This window comes from Chiloscyllium plagiosum, unplaced genomic scaffold (genome assembly GCF_037043375.1).
Source record: "Chiloscyllium plagiosum isolate Xiang-an unplaced genomic scaffold, Cpla_swu_hap1 HiC_scaffold_21, whole genome shotgun sequence".
NCBI classification, from domain to species: domain Eukaryota; kingdom Metazoa; phylum Chordata; class Chondrichthyes; order Orectolobiformes; family Hemiscylliidae; genus Chiloscyllium; species Chiloscyllium plagiosum.
The window spans coordinates 9096861-9113382 of NW_028270159.1; the positions used below are offsets into that span (position 1 = coordinate 9096861).

At 42.8% G+C, this 16522-nt stretch overlaps 1 protein-coding gene across 2 annotated transcripts in view; it reads right to left on the reverse strand.

Moving 5' to 3' along the window:
* The window catches only part of pip5kl1 (phosphatidylinositol-4-phosphate 5-kinase-like 1), a 102085-nt gene extending 86702 nt beyond the window's left edge, over positions 1 to 15383 (reverse strand). Inside the window, exon 1 of one of the 2 annotated variants that reach the window (XM_087998228.1) lies at positions 14039 to 15383. The gene's annotated coding sequence lies outside the window, so the exon portion shown is untranslated. Of the gene's footprint in view, positions 1 to 14001 lie in introns of both variants that reach the window. The other variant, XM_087998227.1, reaches the window with a different exon arrangement.
* Between the last annotated feature and the right edge of the window lie 1139 nt (positions 15384 to 16522).

Here is a 16522-nt window from a genome sequence, read left to right on the forward strand (position 1 = left end):
ACATTCTAGATCTGCACTCTTCGCTGAGGGAGAAAATTTTGCCTCATATCTCCAGTGCGTCCTTGGATACTTGATCCTTCCACCAATGGGAACAGTCTCTCTCTCTCTATCTGATCTGTCAAGATCCCTTTGTGATTCAAAGTTTGTGAGAAGATTTGTAGCTCGGGTGCTCGTTGCTGTGGTTCTGTTCACCGAGCTGGAAGTTTTTGTTGCAAACGTTTCGTCCCCTGTCTAGGTGACATCCTCAGTGCTTGGGACCTCCTGTGAAGCGCTTCTGTGGTGTTTCCTCCGGCATTTATAGTGGCCTGTCTCTGCCGCTTCCGGTTGTCAGTTTCAGCTGTCCGCTGTAGTGGCCGGTATATTGGGTCCAGGTCGATGTGTTTGTTAATGGAGTTTGTGGATGAATGCCATGCTTCTAGGAATTCCCTGGCTGTTCTTTGTTTCGCTTGCCCTATAATGGTAGTGTTGTCCCAGTCAAATTCATGTTGCTTGTCGTCTGCGTGTGTGGCTACTAAGGATAGCTGGTCCTGTCGTTTCGTGGCTAGTTGATGTTCGTGGATGCGGATCGTTAGCTGTCTTCCTGTTTGTCCTATATAGTGTTTTGTGCAGTCCTTGCATGGGATTTTGTACACTACATTAGTTTTGCTCATGCTGGGTATCGGGTCCTTCGTTTTGGTGAGTTGTTGTCTGAGAGTGGCTGTTGGTTTGTGTGCTGTTATAAGTCCTAGTGGTCGCAGTAGTCTGGCTATCATTTCAGAGATGTTCTTGATGTATGGTACCGTGGGCGGCACGGTGGCACAGTGGTTAGCACTGCTGCCTCACAGCGCCAGAGACCCGGGTTCAATACCCGCCTCAGGCGACTGACTGTGTGGAGTTTGCACGTTCTCCCCGTGTTTGCGTGGGTTTCCTCCGGGTGCTCTGGTTTCCTCCCACAGTCCAAAGATGTGCAGGTCAGGTGAATTGTCAGGCCTGTAGTGTTAGGTAAGGGGTAAATGTAAGGGTATGGGTGGGTTGTGCTTCGGCGGGGCGGTGTGGACTTGTTGGGCCGAAGGGCCTGTTTCCACACTGTAAGCAATCTAATCAATCTAATCTAATCTAATCAATCTAATCTAATCTAATGGTAGTGTGGCTAGACTACCATACACCCCCAGCAACAACACCCCCAGATTCTATGGACTACCTAAAGTGCACAAACCAGACATCCCACTCAGACCCATAGTATCACTACCAGGGACACCATCACACAAACTGGCGAAAGAACTACAGCAGAAACTGAAACACTTGATCAGCGGATCCAGACACTCTATACAATCAACACAGGAATTCTTGGACATCATCAGAAATATACACATAGACAAGGAAGAAACCATGGTCTCATTCGACGTAACGGCACTGTTCACGTCTATTGACAAAGCCCTAGCCAGAGAAACAATAGCCAACCTGCTGAACAGACATAACAGACAACAGGACGTTGAACCCATCAACAAAGACGGCATACTTAAACTACTGGACTTGTGCCTCACAACACACTTCACATTCAACAACCAGATATACGAACAAATCAACGGCACACCCATGGGCTCACTGATCTCGGGACTCATAGCAGAAGCGGTAATGCAAAGGTTAGAACAAACAGTCTTACCACAAATTCAACCCAAACTCTGGGTCAGATATGTGGAAGACACCTTTGTAATCATTAAAAACACGGATATAGAGAATACACACCGGATCATCAACTCCACACGCACAGGAATCCGATTCACGAGAGAGGAAGAAAAGGACAACCAACTCCCATTCCTAGTCGTGAGGGTACAGAGAGCACCAAACGGAGAATTCACCACTAAGGTACACAGGAAAGCCACACACACAGACCAAGTCCTGAACTATGAAAGCAACCACCCCAATACACACAAACGAAGTTGCATCAAGACACTATTCAAAAGGGCCACAACACACTGCAGCACACCAGAACTGCAAAAAGAGGAAGAGGAACACCTATACAAGGTATTCGCAATTAACGGATATCAGCGCAATTTCATCAACAGATGCCTAAGGGAAAGACAACAGAATGAGGACATGCTGCAACCCAAAGGACTAGCCACACTACCATACATCAAGGACATCTCTGAAATGACAGCCAGACTACTGCGACCACTAGGACTTATAACAGCACACAAACCAACAGCCACTCTCAGACAACAACTCACCAAAACGAAGGACCCGATACCCAGCATGAGCAAAACTAATGTAGTGTACAAAATCCCATGCAAGGACTGCACAAAACACTATATAGGACAAACAGGAAGACAGCTAACGATCCATATCCATGAACATCAACTAGCCACGAAACGACACGACCAGCTATCCCTAGTAGCCACACACGCAGACGACAAGCAACATGAATTTGACTGGGACAACACTACCATTATAGGGCAAGCGAAACAAAGAACAGCCAGGGAATTCCTAGAAGCATGGCATTCATCCACAAACTCCATCAACAAACACATCGACCTGGACCCAATATACCGGCCACTACAGCGGATAGCTGAAACTGACGACCGGAAGCGGCAGAGACAGGCCACTATAAATGCCGGAGGAAACACCACAGAAGCGCTTCACAGGAGGCTCCCAAGCACTGAGGATGTCACCTAGACAGGGGACGAAATGTTTGCAACAAAAACTTCCAGCTCGGCGAACAGAACCACAACATCCCTTTGTGATTTTTGCATCAATCAAATCTCCTATTGCCCAAGGAGAACAGTCCCATTGTTTCCAATTTATCAAAGTAATGCCATCTGAGAGAGTGGTGGAGGCAAATTCAATAATACTTTTAAACAGGAAATTTTAGAAGAATTGTGTAAGAATCATTGTGGACTTGATGAGCCAAATGGTCTACTTCCACACTGCAGGGATTCTACGATTCTAGATCTTGAAGAGAAAAGATCCACAAGGCAGTTGGGAAGATGCAAGGCAGCATGGTTAGCCAAGGTGGTGCTGGGTTGCCTGGAATAGTTGTGGTCCTTGTGTTGTAGGGAGACCTGCAGTGCTATTAGGGAGTTCCAGGATTTCAACCCACCGATAGTGAATGAATGGCAGATATAGTACCAGGTCAGGATATTATGGAAGTTGGACGGGAACGTACAGGTGGTGGCGACCCCAAGCATCTATCTGGGGTCTCTGACAGTAGAGACAGAAATGGACACATCAGACCCGTCTCTTCTATCACTCCATATACCTGCAAGGACTCCCTGCCCTCAATCACTGGCACTAACACTGTCACCGCAGCTCCTAGTGATCCCTATCACCACATAGTGTGGGCTGGGAGGTCTTGAGAGATCAGGAATTCACACCCATCTTACACAATAGGAATCAAAACATCGCAGCAAGGTTCAGACAAGAGCTCCACAGACAGACTGAGAGAAAGGGGAAGAAGAGAGAAACAGCATTTGAGTTGGTGGAAGTGGGAAAAGAGGAATACTGGGAGTAGTATTTCAAGGTGGGACCTGAGGGCACAGCCTCAGAGAGAAGGGATGACCCTTTAAAACTGAGATGAGGAGAAATTTCTTCAGCCAGAAGGGGGTGAATCCACGGAACGCATTGCTGTGGAGGCAAAGTGATTAAATGTCTTTAAGACGGGGATAAGATCATAAGACCATAAGATGGATAAGTTTTTGATTATAAGGGGACCAAAGGTATCAGAGAGAAGGCAGGAGATTGGGGTTAGGAAATGTTTCAGCCAAAATTGAATGGCGTTGTAGACTCAAATTAGAATAGTCTAATTCTGCTCCTATATGTTATGGTCTTAGAGATGAGAATGGATGAGGCTACCCAGTGTTCATAACAAAACAGATAAACTGACAGCTCAAACAGAAATGAATATACATGGTCTGACAGCCATTAGAGAGATTGCAAAATGGCAAAGGCGAGGACCTAAATATTCAAGGGTATGTGACATTTCAGAGGGACAAGAAAACAGGAGAATGGGAGGGAGTAGTTCTATTAATCACAGAAACAACTTGTACTTTACAATCTATAGGTATAACCTTACATTTAAAAAAATAAGCTCTTGAAAGGGAGGACACAAATCTTCATTTAACTCTACAGAAGACTATCATAGAAAAATTATGTCTGACAAAAACCAATGGAGCTATGAGAGGCCGTAACAGTAGAATAGATGCATAGGAAGCAATCGGTGTGGTAGATTAAAGCTTTTTATAAAGTCCCATATCAGAGGTTAGAATGGAAGATTCTTGCACATAGGATAGGGGTGAATCTAATGGCATGGATTTAGAATAGGTGAACAGACAAAAAGTACAAATTAGGGTTAAATAGGCATTTTTCAGAATGGAAAAGCTGACTCACCAACTTTAAAGGCATTTAAATGGTTGTTGGATAAACATATGATTGAAAATAGAATAGTATAGGATAGATGGGCTTCAGATTGGTTCCACAGGTCGGCGCAACATCGAGGGTCGAAGGGCCTGTACTGTGCTGTAACATTCTATGTTCTATGGAAGGCAATAATTAGAGGGATATCACTGGGATCAGAGTTCAGGTGCCAGACAAATTTGAGCAAAGGATTTAAACGTAATATTTCCAAATTTACGAGCAGTACAATACTAGGAGTGGTGTTGGTGGTGAGGAGGAAGTACAGGTTTTCAAGGCGATTTAAACCAGTTGAGTAAGTAGCAAATGCATGACAAATGCAGTATGACACGATGAGTGTAAAGTTATTCACTTTGGTACAAGTATTATTTAAATGGTAACAGAAGGGGAAATGTCAATGTACAAATGGATCTCGGTACCCTTGTACACCAGTCTCTGAGAATAAACATCCAGGTGCAGCAAATAGTTAGGGAGGCAAGTGGTATGTTAACTTTCATTGCAAAAAGATTTGAGTAAAGGAGCAAGGCAGCCTCGCTACAGTCGTAGGGCCTTAGTAAGGCCATAACTGGAGTATTTAGTCTCCACTACTAAGAAAATATAGACTTGTGCTATGGACTAGACCAGACCATGCAAAACATTCTTAAGCAGGCAGCCCAGACCATAACTCTGCAACTTGTTTCAGGAAGTGTACAGTGAAAATTACCCAGAGTAAGTTAGCTAGGTTGACTAACGGGTTTTAAAACAGACAAAACTTTATTCACAAAATTACACAATGAAACACAAAGAACAGAATAAAGAACCCTTATAGAACTCAGACTATTCAAACTAGACTTAACTATGCTATTCTGAATGTACACAGCAGTCCCAATAAGCAAACCTCCTTAAAAAAAAGAGTAAAAATGAAACAAATATTTACAGGTTGAAGTTAGAAGGGCAGAAGGAGAGAGAGAGCCTGTTTCTACACAGCTGAACTCCTAACTAGTTCTGGACTGAACTGCTCAGCTTGAGAGCTTGACCACTCCCCTCTCATTACACAGGTCACTTCTAAAACATGACTACTTTGGCCTGAAGTCGCATCTGCTTACATATAAACAAAAAGGCCCCTCAATACCCTTTAATCTCTGTTCCAACTAGTCACCTCAGAGTCGGGAGCTGTTTATGACCCCTCTGAAAAAAAATCATGGACACAGGATCTTCAAGAAAAGGAACAGCTTTTAGAAAAAAGGGACCAGCTTTGTGACATGTGCCGTAGAGGGAGTTCACCAGATTGACTCCTGGGATGGCAGGATTGGAATGCAAGCAGAGATTGGGTCAACTATTCTGCATTCACTGGATTTCAGAAGAATGAGATAGGATGACATGGAAATGTATTACATTCCAATAGGGCTAGAGAGACTGCCTGCAGGGATGATATTCCCAAGGTGAGAGAATTTGGAACAAAAGGTCACCATCTCTAGACACATTGTAGACCTTTTAGATCTCAGATGAAGGGAATTTTTTTTCGTTCAGCAAGGGGTGAGACTATGGAATTCTCATTACTCCCCATAAAGTAATGGAAGTCATCGATTAACACATTTAAGAAAGAAGCAGATCAATTTTGAGACAGTAAAGACATTGAGGGGTATGGAGGGAGAGCAGGAGTATCGCAGTGAGATAGAGGATTAAATATAATCCTATTGAATGGCAGTGCAGTTTCAATGGGAGTTCACGTGAATAAATGTCAAAAACAGGTGCACCAATAATCAAGGAAGCTAATGAAATACTGGTCTTTACACCTACAGAACTGAAATATAAGAATGCAGACGTTTTGCTGCAGTTATACAAACATCTGGTTAGACTCCACTAGGAGTACGCAAGCAAATCTGGGCACCACACCTTCAGAAAGGTAGGTTGGGCTTGGAAGGAGTACAACATAGGTTTACAAGAATAATATCTGGACTTTGGGGGTTAAATTATGAGGAAAGATTAAATAAATTAGACCTGTTTTCTTGAGAATTTAGAAGATAAAGGGGAGATCTGATTGAACTCATCAAGATACTAACAGGAAAAGACAAGATAGATGAAGTTTAAGTATTTCCACTGGTTGGGAATTCTAGAATTAGGGAGCATAATCTGAGAATCAGGGACAGACCGTTCAGGACAGATGTTAGGAAGCACATCTACACAAAGGGTGGTAGAAGTTTATAATTTTCTTCCACAAATGGTAATGGATTTAGAATCAGTTGTTAATTTTAAATCTGAGATGGATACATTTTTGTTAAACAAAGGTTTTAAGGGATATGAGGCAAGGCCACGGATCAGCCATGATCTCAGTGAATGGTGGAACAGGCTCAAGGGGCTGAATGATCCACTCTTGTTCCTGCTCTCTTTGTATACATCGATAATTTCCAATATCACCTCCCGTTTTAAATTCAAACGTTGCTGTATCCAGTGGAGGAGTGGGACAAAGAAAGGAAACAGTTCACGCTTCAGAACTGGCTAGAAATATAAAAACAGGAAATTAACAAGTATAAAGTAAAGTGAGAACTGGCCCTCTAGAGAGTACGCCTGGGGAATTAACAATGGAAAATGAGGAAATACATCTTTTGCAAAAAAAGGTGAAATTATAATCACCAGGGAAAGGGTACCGACAAAATATTTACAAGTAAAAGCTGACAAATCTTCAGCTCCTAAAGGACTTTCTCTGAGGATCTCAGAAGAAGTGACTGGAGAAATCGTTTTAATAGTTTAATTTTCCAACAACCTCTAGATGCTGAAAAGGCCCTATCAGATTAGAAAATAGCAAATGTAACTCCTCTATTCCTGGAAGGAGGGGAGACAACAGACAGGAAACTACAGACCAGTTAGTTTAACAGCTGTCATAGCAAAATTCAGCAGAGTCCACATGGTATTGCAAAAGGGAAATTGTATAATTTATTACAGCTCTTTGAGGACATAAGAGACGTGGATGAAGAAGAATCAGTGGATGTGATGAACTTAGATTTACAGAAGGCACTTGGCAAGATACCATATTACTACATAAAGAGCTCGTGGTGTGGAGGGTAATAGAGATAACCAATCCACTATCCACATCAAGAGGAAACCGTATTGACATAAATGGGCAATTTTTAGTTCCGCAAGATGCAATGAGTGAAATGTCACAAGATCAGTGCTGGGACCTCAACCATCTACAATCTTCATCAATAATTTGGATGATGGGACAAAAATTATTATTACCAAATATATTTATAACATAAAGACAGATAAACTAAGTTGTGAAGAAAGAAGGAGTCTGCTCTGCAAAGGGATATAGATAGGTTAGGTGAGTGGGCAAAAAAATTGGCAGATGCTAAATAATGTGGGAAAGTGTGAATTTGTCCACTTTGTCAGGAAGAATAAAAAATCAGCAGAGTAAGGAGAGAGATTGCAGAATTCTACAGCATAAAGAATTAGGTTGTCCCGGAGCATATATCACGATGCAGATGGTAAGTGACTAGGAAGGTAAATTCAATGCTGTTTATAGCATGGAGAATGGAGTATAAAAGTGAGGATATTTTACAATCATACAGGGCATTAATGAGACCACATCCTGAATACTGCACCATTCAACTCTTACTTAAGAAAGGACATAATTGAATTGGAAGATGTTTGGAGAAGATCAACAAAACTGGTTCCTGGGCTGAGCAGGGTTTCTTATGTGGAAAGGTTAGAACATAAGAACTAGGATCAGGAGAAAGCAATTCAGCCCCTTGAGCCTGCTCCATCATTCACCACGATCATGCCTGATCTCATCTTGGCCTCGTCTGCATTTTCCCTCCTGTTCCCATAATCTCTTACTAATTAAACATCTGTCTCCCTCCTCCTTCAATGTCCCAACATTCACTGCATTCTGGGGCAGTGAATTCCACAGATTCAAGACCTTTTGAAATAAGTAACTTTTCCTCATCACTGTTTTAAATCTGTTACCCCTTATCCTAAAACTATGACCTCTCATTCTAGATTGTCCCACAAGAGGAAACATCCTCACTGAATGTACTTTGGATTGATTGCTTGTACCGATTGATGCTTAAAAGAATGAAGCATACAAGTTCCTAAGGTGATAAGAGGTATAGTTAGTAAGTTTGCAGATGACACCAAAATTGGAGGGGTAGTGGACAGCGAAGAGGGTTACCTCAGATTACAACGGGATCTGGACCAGATGGGCCAATGGACTGAGAAGTGGCAGATGGAGTTTAATTCAAATAAATGCAAGGTGCTGCATTTTGGGAAAGTAAATCTTAGCAGGACTTATACACTTAATGGTAAGGTCCTGGGGAGTGTTGCTGACAAAAGTGACCTTGGAGTGCAGGTTCATAGCTCCTTGAAAGTGGAGTCACGGGTAGATAGGATGGTGAAGAAGGGGTTTGGTATGCTTTCCTTTATTGGTCAGAGCATTGAGTACAGGAGTTGGGAGGTCTTGTTAAGGCTGTACAGGACATTGGTTAGGCCACTGTTGGAATATTGCCTGCAATTCTGGTCTCCTTCCTATCAGAAAGATGTTGTGAAACTTGAAAGGGTTCAGAAAAGATTTACAAGGATGTTGCCAGGGTTGGAGGATTTGATCTATAGGGAGAGGCTGAACAGGCTGGGGCTGTTTTCCCTGGACAATCGGAGGCTGAGGGGTGACCTTATAGAGTTTTACAAAATTATGAGGGGCATGGATAGGGTAAATAGGCAAAGTCTTTTCCCTGGGGTGGGGGAATCCAGAACTAGAGGGCCTAGGTTTAGGGTGAGAGGGGAAAGATATAAAAGAGACCTAAGGGGCAACATTTTCACACAGAGAGTGGTATGTGTATGGAATGAGCTGCCAGAGGATGTGGTGGAGGCTGGTACAATTGCAACATTTAAGAGGCATTTGGATGGGTATATGAATAGGAAGGGTTTTGAGGGATATGGGCCGGGTGCTGGCAGGTGGGACTAGATTGGGTTGGGATAACTGGTTGGCATGGACGAGTTGGACCAAAGGGTCTGTTTCCATGCTGTACATCTCTGTGACTTGACAGGGTGAGTGTTGATGGGAAACTGCTTCTTGTGGGAAAGACTTGAACTGGGGGTCACAGCTTATAAAATGGGAAATAGGGAAAAATATTTTCTTTCTGAGTTGAGAGTCTGTGGATGTTGTGGACCCAAAGAGTGGTGAAGACTGAGTTAATTTATTATTGTAAGAGACAGATCAATTGGCTCCCTTGTTAAAAATGTGTTGCTGGAAAAGTGCAGCAGGTCAGGCAGCATCCAAGGAGCAGGAGAATCAAAGGTTTGGGCATGAGCCCTTCTTCAGGAAGAAGGGCTGGAGAAGGGCTCATGCCTGAAATGTCGATTCTCCTGCTCCTTGGATGCTGCCTGACCTGCTGCGTTTTTCCAGCAACACATTTTCAGCTCCGATCTCCAGCATCTGCAGGTCCTCACTTTCTCCTGGCTCCCTTAGTCAAAATCCAAAGGTATCTAGAGTAGGTAGGAAAATGGATGTAAAGTCACAAACAAATCAGCAAATCTCAAGCTCAAGGGGATGAAGAGCCTATTTCAGCTCTTAATTGTATGTTCATGCAGCAGGGATGAAGCATGCCAACTTAGAGAATGGTGATGACATGAACATGGGTTACTAATTGTTATTGCAACAGTAAGCCATTGACAGCATTCTGGTTAAGAAGAATCCAAAGGGATTTTATAAATACGTTAAAGACAAAGGGTAACTTGGGAGAGAATAGGGCCCCTCAAAGGTCAGTAAGGCAGCCTATGTGTGGAACCGCAGGAGATGGGGGAGATACTAAATGAGTATTTTGCATCAGTGTTAGCTTTGGAGAAGGACATGGAAGATACAGAATATGGAAAAATAGATGGTGACATCTTGAAAAATGTCTATATTACAGAGGACATGGTGCTGGATGTCTTAAAATGCATTAAGGTGGATACATCCCCTTATCATGTGTACCCTAGAACTCTGTGGGAAGCTAGGGAAGTGATTGCTGGGTTACTTGCTGAGATATTTGCATCATCGATAGTCTCAGGTGAGGTGCTGGAAGACTGAAGGTTGGCAAATGTGGTTCCACTATTTAAGAAAGGTGATAAAGACAAGCCAGGGGACTATAGACCGGTGTGCCTGACATTGGTGGTGGACAGGTTGTTGGAGGGAATCCTGAGGGACAGGATGTACATATATTTAGAAAGGCACAGACTGGTTAGGGATAGTCAATATGGCTTTGTGCATGGAAAATCATGTCTCACTAATTTGATTGAGTTTTTTGAAGAGGTAACAAAGAGGATTGATGAGGGCAGAGCGGTGGATCCATATGGACTTCAGTAAGGCATTCGACAAGGTTCCTCATGGGACACCGGTTAGCAAGGTTAGATCACATGGAATACAGGGAGAACTAGCCATTTGGATACAGAATTGGCTCAAAGGTAGAAGACAGAGGGTGGTGGTAGAAAGTTGTTTTTCAGACTGGAGGCCTGTGACCAATGGTGTGCCACAAGGATCGGTGCTGGGCCCACTGCCTTTCGTCATTCATATAAATGACTTAGATGTGAACATTGGAGGTGTGCTTAGTAAGTTTGCAAATGACACCAAAACTGGAGGTGTAGTGGACAATGAAGGTTACCTTAGAATACAATGGGACCTTGATCAGATGGGCCAATGGACCGTGGAGTGGCAAATCGAGTATAATTTAGATAAATGTGAGGTGTGGCATTTTGGAAAGGCAAATCAGGGCAGGACCGATACACTTAATGGCAAGGTCCTGGGGAATGTTCTGAACAAAGAGACCTTGGAGTGCAGGTTCATAGCTCCTTGAAAGTGGAGTCACAGGTAGATAGGATAGTGAAGAAGGCATTTAGTATGCTTTTCTTTATTGGTCACAGCATTGAGTATAGGAGTTGAAAGATCATGTTGCAGCTGTACAGGATAATAGCTAGGCCACTTTTTGGATATTGTGTGCAATTCTGCTCTCCCTCCTATAGGAAGGATATTGTGAAACCTGAAAGAGTTCAGCAAACAGTGACAAAGATGTTGACAGGGTTGTAAGGTTTGAAATCTAGGGAGAGGCAGAGGAGTCACTAACAGTACTGAGCATCAGGCATGCTCACTGAGGATTGTGTACTTGTGACCTTATGATGGAGGGAAGAATGAAGTAGGTGAAGATGGTTAGACCTAGGACACCACCCAGAGGAACTCTTGCAGAAAGGTCCTGAAGCTCAGCTGATTGAGCCCCACAAACATAACCGTCTTCTTTTGAGCTGGATGTGACTCTAACCAATAGAGCTGGATAAATACATGAAGGAGAAAAGGAACAGCAAACTATGATAGTAAGGTGAGATAAAGTAAGGGGAGGGGTGTCTTTTGGATGTAGGTTTGCTCGTGGAGCTGCAAAGTTCAGATCTCATTTCCGAGATCTCTTTGATGTAGGGAAGAGTGGCTAGGGTTTCTGGTTGAGTTTTGTCTGCTTGTTTGGGTTTGTTACTGAAAAATCAGAAGACTGTGTTCATTGGATACCCATTCGTTTTGAATACACAGTATTTTCTCTGCTCTGCGTAGTTCCTTTGTGCTGCAATGTATGTTGGCTCATTGAAATAATGTTCTGATGCAGCTTTGTTTGTGAGTGTTGGGATGATTGCCTCTGTAATTCAATATTTGGTCTGTATGTGTTGTTTTCCTGTAGACGTTGGTTTGATACTCTGCTTTGTTTGCTTTACTGTGACATCCAGGAATGGCAGTTTGTTGTTGCTTTCCTCCTCTTTAGTGAATTTTATGCCAGTAAGGGTATTATTGATGGTCTTAAAGGTTTCCTCTAATGTGTTTCGTTTAGTGATGACAAAGGTGTCATCCACGTAGCGGACCCAAAGTTTGGGTTGGATGGTTGGCAGAGCTGTTTGTTCAAGTCTCTGCATTGCTGCTTCTGCTAAGAACCCTGATTTCGGAGATCCCATGGGTGTTCTGTTGGTTTGTCTATAGGGTTTGTTGTTGACGGTGAAGTGTGTGGTAAGGCATAGGTCCACTAGCCTAATGATACTGTCCTTGTTGATAAAGTTAGTGGCGTTTGGTGTATGTGTCTTTGGGCCTTCTAATAGTGTAGTCAGTGTTCCCTTGGCCAGGTTAATGTTGATTGATGTAAACAGGCAGGAAATGATTGCCAGACTACTCAGACCCCTTGGCATCATGGTAGCCCACAAACCCACCAACACACTAAAACAGCAGCTAATGAACTTGAAAGACCCTATACAGACAATGAGCAAATCTAATGTCATTCACAAAATACCGTGCAAGGACTGTAACAAACACTACATTGGACAAACAGGCAGAAAACTAGCCACCAGGATACATGAACACCAACTAGCGACAAAAAGACATGACCCTCTCTTACTAGTGTCTTTACATACGGATGAGGAGGGACACCACTTCAACTGGGACAACACATCCATCCTAGGACAAGCCAAACAAAGACACGTACGAGAATTCCTAAAAGCATGGCATTCTAACCGGAACTCTATCAGTAAACACATCGAGATAGACCCCCATCTACCACCCCCTGAGAAAAGGAACAGGAAGTGACTTCACCACAGGAAATGGCATCACCACAGGAAATGACATCACCAACCCAAATAAACCTAAACATATAAATAGAACGCAGGAATTTTCAGCATTGCTTCGCCTGAGGCCCACTGAAGATGTTACCTAGTAAGGTAACAAAACGCCTGGAAATGAACCTTGCAGCTCAGCGAGCAAAGCTACATCCAAAACCTCAACCTGAGCTACAAATCTTCTCAAAACTTGCTCATGAGGGGTGTCTCTGAGAACTGACACTAACATTGGCAAGATGGGCAAATGAGCTGCTTTACTACTGTAAATTAGATTTAATTCTTTATGAACCTTAATCTGTGTCTTTATTACCATACTTTTATCAATTTATGCTCCATTACTCATGGCATGTTCATATGACTTAAACCCAATCTAGAACCAATTGCACCGAACACTTAAAACACATTGGTTGGGGAAGTGGTGGCTAATGTATCAGGTGCTCCAAATGCAAAACTGATAGAAATACCTGGCCATTCACAAAGTTTCTGCATCAATGCTGTCTTCCATTTAAGATAGAAATTAAAAGAAATGGTGATGCCAACACGTGGCCTATTGGATAGGGCATGTGACTTCAGTGTTCGAGAAATGATCAGACGATTGCAGATTTGAGTTCTGCTGTATCAGAGAGAAACGTTTTACAATGCCTTTTTGGGGCAATTACTGCCAATTCTGTTTATTTTCACCACTTGGATATTTTTATTGGGATAAAGTAACAGGGTGCTTAATGGTGCCAGGTGGGAAGAGCTGTGTGGGAATTGGACAGCTAGCTATTTACACAAAGATTATGGTGATAGTCAAAGACCTGGTTGAGAAAAATGCAGCACACAATGGCTGAGGAAATCTAAAGCCATCATCCACTGTCATTCTGATTAGAGTAAGAATTCCTTCCTTAAAATCTTAAAATAGACAACTAGTTTTGAACAAAAATCAAAGATCCTTCACAATTGAGTCGCAGTCTCCAGTATTTATATTTAAATTAGCTATTAATTTTGTGGTGTAACTTTAAAGGCAAGAACATTTCTGATTACTTTTCACTGCTGTATCCAAGACAGTACGTGTTCAAACCTTTCAGCAGGTGCAAGATCATCTTTCCACTTGCTTGGCTGTTCCTGGAGGTATCAGAATTTCTTATTCCCTCCTGACTTGCTCCAGTTGTTGCCGTATTCACTATGAGACACCAAACATGGGCATCATCATTCTCCTTCCCATCTCGATGTTCTCAGTTGCTCCACTGGAGAAGTCCGCATTCGATGAACACAAAACAAATATAATGACTCTCCAAAAGGCAGATGATGATGCCCTGCTGAGTTCTGGTGAAGGAGTCTCTTTCCCTAATTCATCATTCAAAAACAAATCTTCCTTCTCAAAATCAATGAATGCGCACAAATAAATCCTCTCACAATCTTTTGAGTTCTTCAATGTCTTCCAGCAAGGCTAAGCAGTTATCATATCAGTATTACTATTAAATATTCATAAAAGGTTGCTAGGCAATGACACAAGTAATTTAAAACGGAACTCTATTTATAGCCTACATGTTTCAGAACTGACCATAATTTACAAAATATTACATTTCCTACCTGCAGTGCTTCCAGTAATTGCTAATATTTTCACTACAACACTAAAACTCACTGACAATTCCTTTCAATTAAGTGTCCTCTTCCCCAACATCTTCCAATGGGACACTTTCTATCATTAATAGCTGCTTCTCCAAATGATCATTCCTCCCGAAAGTACTAGACCCTCAGGCTATCTGACCGAAGGCTGCAATTGGAGAATGAATTCAACATTCAGGGAGGCACTTTCCTGCAATAGATCATGGCATATCATTTGGAAATTACTGCTCTGGTTCAGGGCGGCTGTGTCATTGAATATAATCAACATAACCAGCACAGAGAAAAGTAATTTTGATTTAATGGCTTATGAAAGCAAGTGACATTTTAGAAACCAGATGTAGGTGGACAGAAAAGGAGTTTTGCTATTCATTCATTCATAATTTCCCCTCGAGAAAGTGGGGGTGAGCTGCCTTCTTGAACCGCTGCAGTCCATGTGCTGTGGGTTGACCCACAATGCCCTGAGGGAGGGAATGCCAGGATTTTGATCCAGCGACAGTGAAGGAATGGTGATAAATTTACAAATCAGGATGATGAGTAGCTCGGAGGGGAACTTGCAGAGGGTGGTGCTCTCATGCATCAGGCCCTACCATTCACCATGAAACCCTTACCTTGATTTGACTTTCCAAAATGCAACACCTCACACTTATCTATATTAAACTCTATTTACCATTTCTCAAGCCACTTCCCCAGCTGATCAAGGTCCTGCTGCAATTTTTGAGAACCTTCCTCACTGTCCATGACATTCATCAGCAAACTTACTAATCCTGCCTTGTACATTCTCATGAGGATCGACGTTTCGGGCATAAGCCCTTCTTCAGGAATCCTGAAGAAGGGCTTATGCCCGAAACGCCGATTCTCTTGCTCCTTGGATGCTGCCTGACCTGCTGCACTTTTCCAGCAACACATTTTCAGCTCTGATCTCCAGCACCTGCAGTCCTCACTTTCTCCTTGTACATTCTTATCCAAATCATTGATACAGATAATAAACAGCAATGGGCCCAGCCCCGAGCCCTGAGGCAATCCACTAGTCACAAGCTTCCAGTCCGTCAAGCATCCTTTCACTATTACCCTCTGCCTCCTACCATCAAGCCAATTTTGAACCCAATTTGCCAGCTCATCCTGGGTTCCATGTGATCTAACCTTGCAGAGCAGCCTACCATGAGGAACCTTATCAAAGGCCTTACTGAAATCCACATAGATTATGTCTACCGCCCTGCTCTGGTCAAGCTTCCTGGTCACTTCATCAAAGAACTCTAACAAATTTGTGACGCATTATCTCCCACTCACAAAGCCATGCTGACGGCTCCTAAACAAACCCTGTCTTCTCCAAGTGCATGTATACCTGATCCCTCAGAATCTCCTTCAGTAACTTACCCACCACAGATGTTAAGTTTATTGGTCTAGGTTTTTCTTTGCAACCCTTCTTGGAAAATGGTACATTCACTACTCTCTAGTCTTCCAGGACCTCACCTGTGGCTAATGATGATGCAAAAATATCAGCCAGGGCCCCGCAATTTCTTCTCTAGCCTCTTGCAGTTTTCTTGGATATATCCGGTCAGAACCAGGAGATTTATCCACCTTCATATATTCTAATACATCCAACACCTCCTCTACTATGATACTATGACTGTCCCCAAGATATCACCACTAACTTTCCCAAGTTCCCATCTTTCTCCATGGTAAACACAGAGGAGAAATATTCATTGAGAACCTCACTCATCTTCTACTGTTCTGCACATACATGTCCACTTTGGGTCTTGGGGGGGGTCCTATTCTCTCTCTAGTTATTCTTTTTCCTTTAATATACTTAAAGTACCTCTTTGGATTCACAGTAATCTTCTTGGCCAAGGCTGTCTTGTGCTCCCCACACCTTTTCATCCTCCTGATTTCCTTCTTCAGTAAACTCCTGTATACCTCCAGGGATCCCCTTGATCCC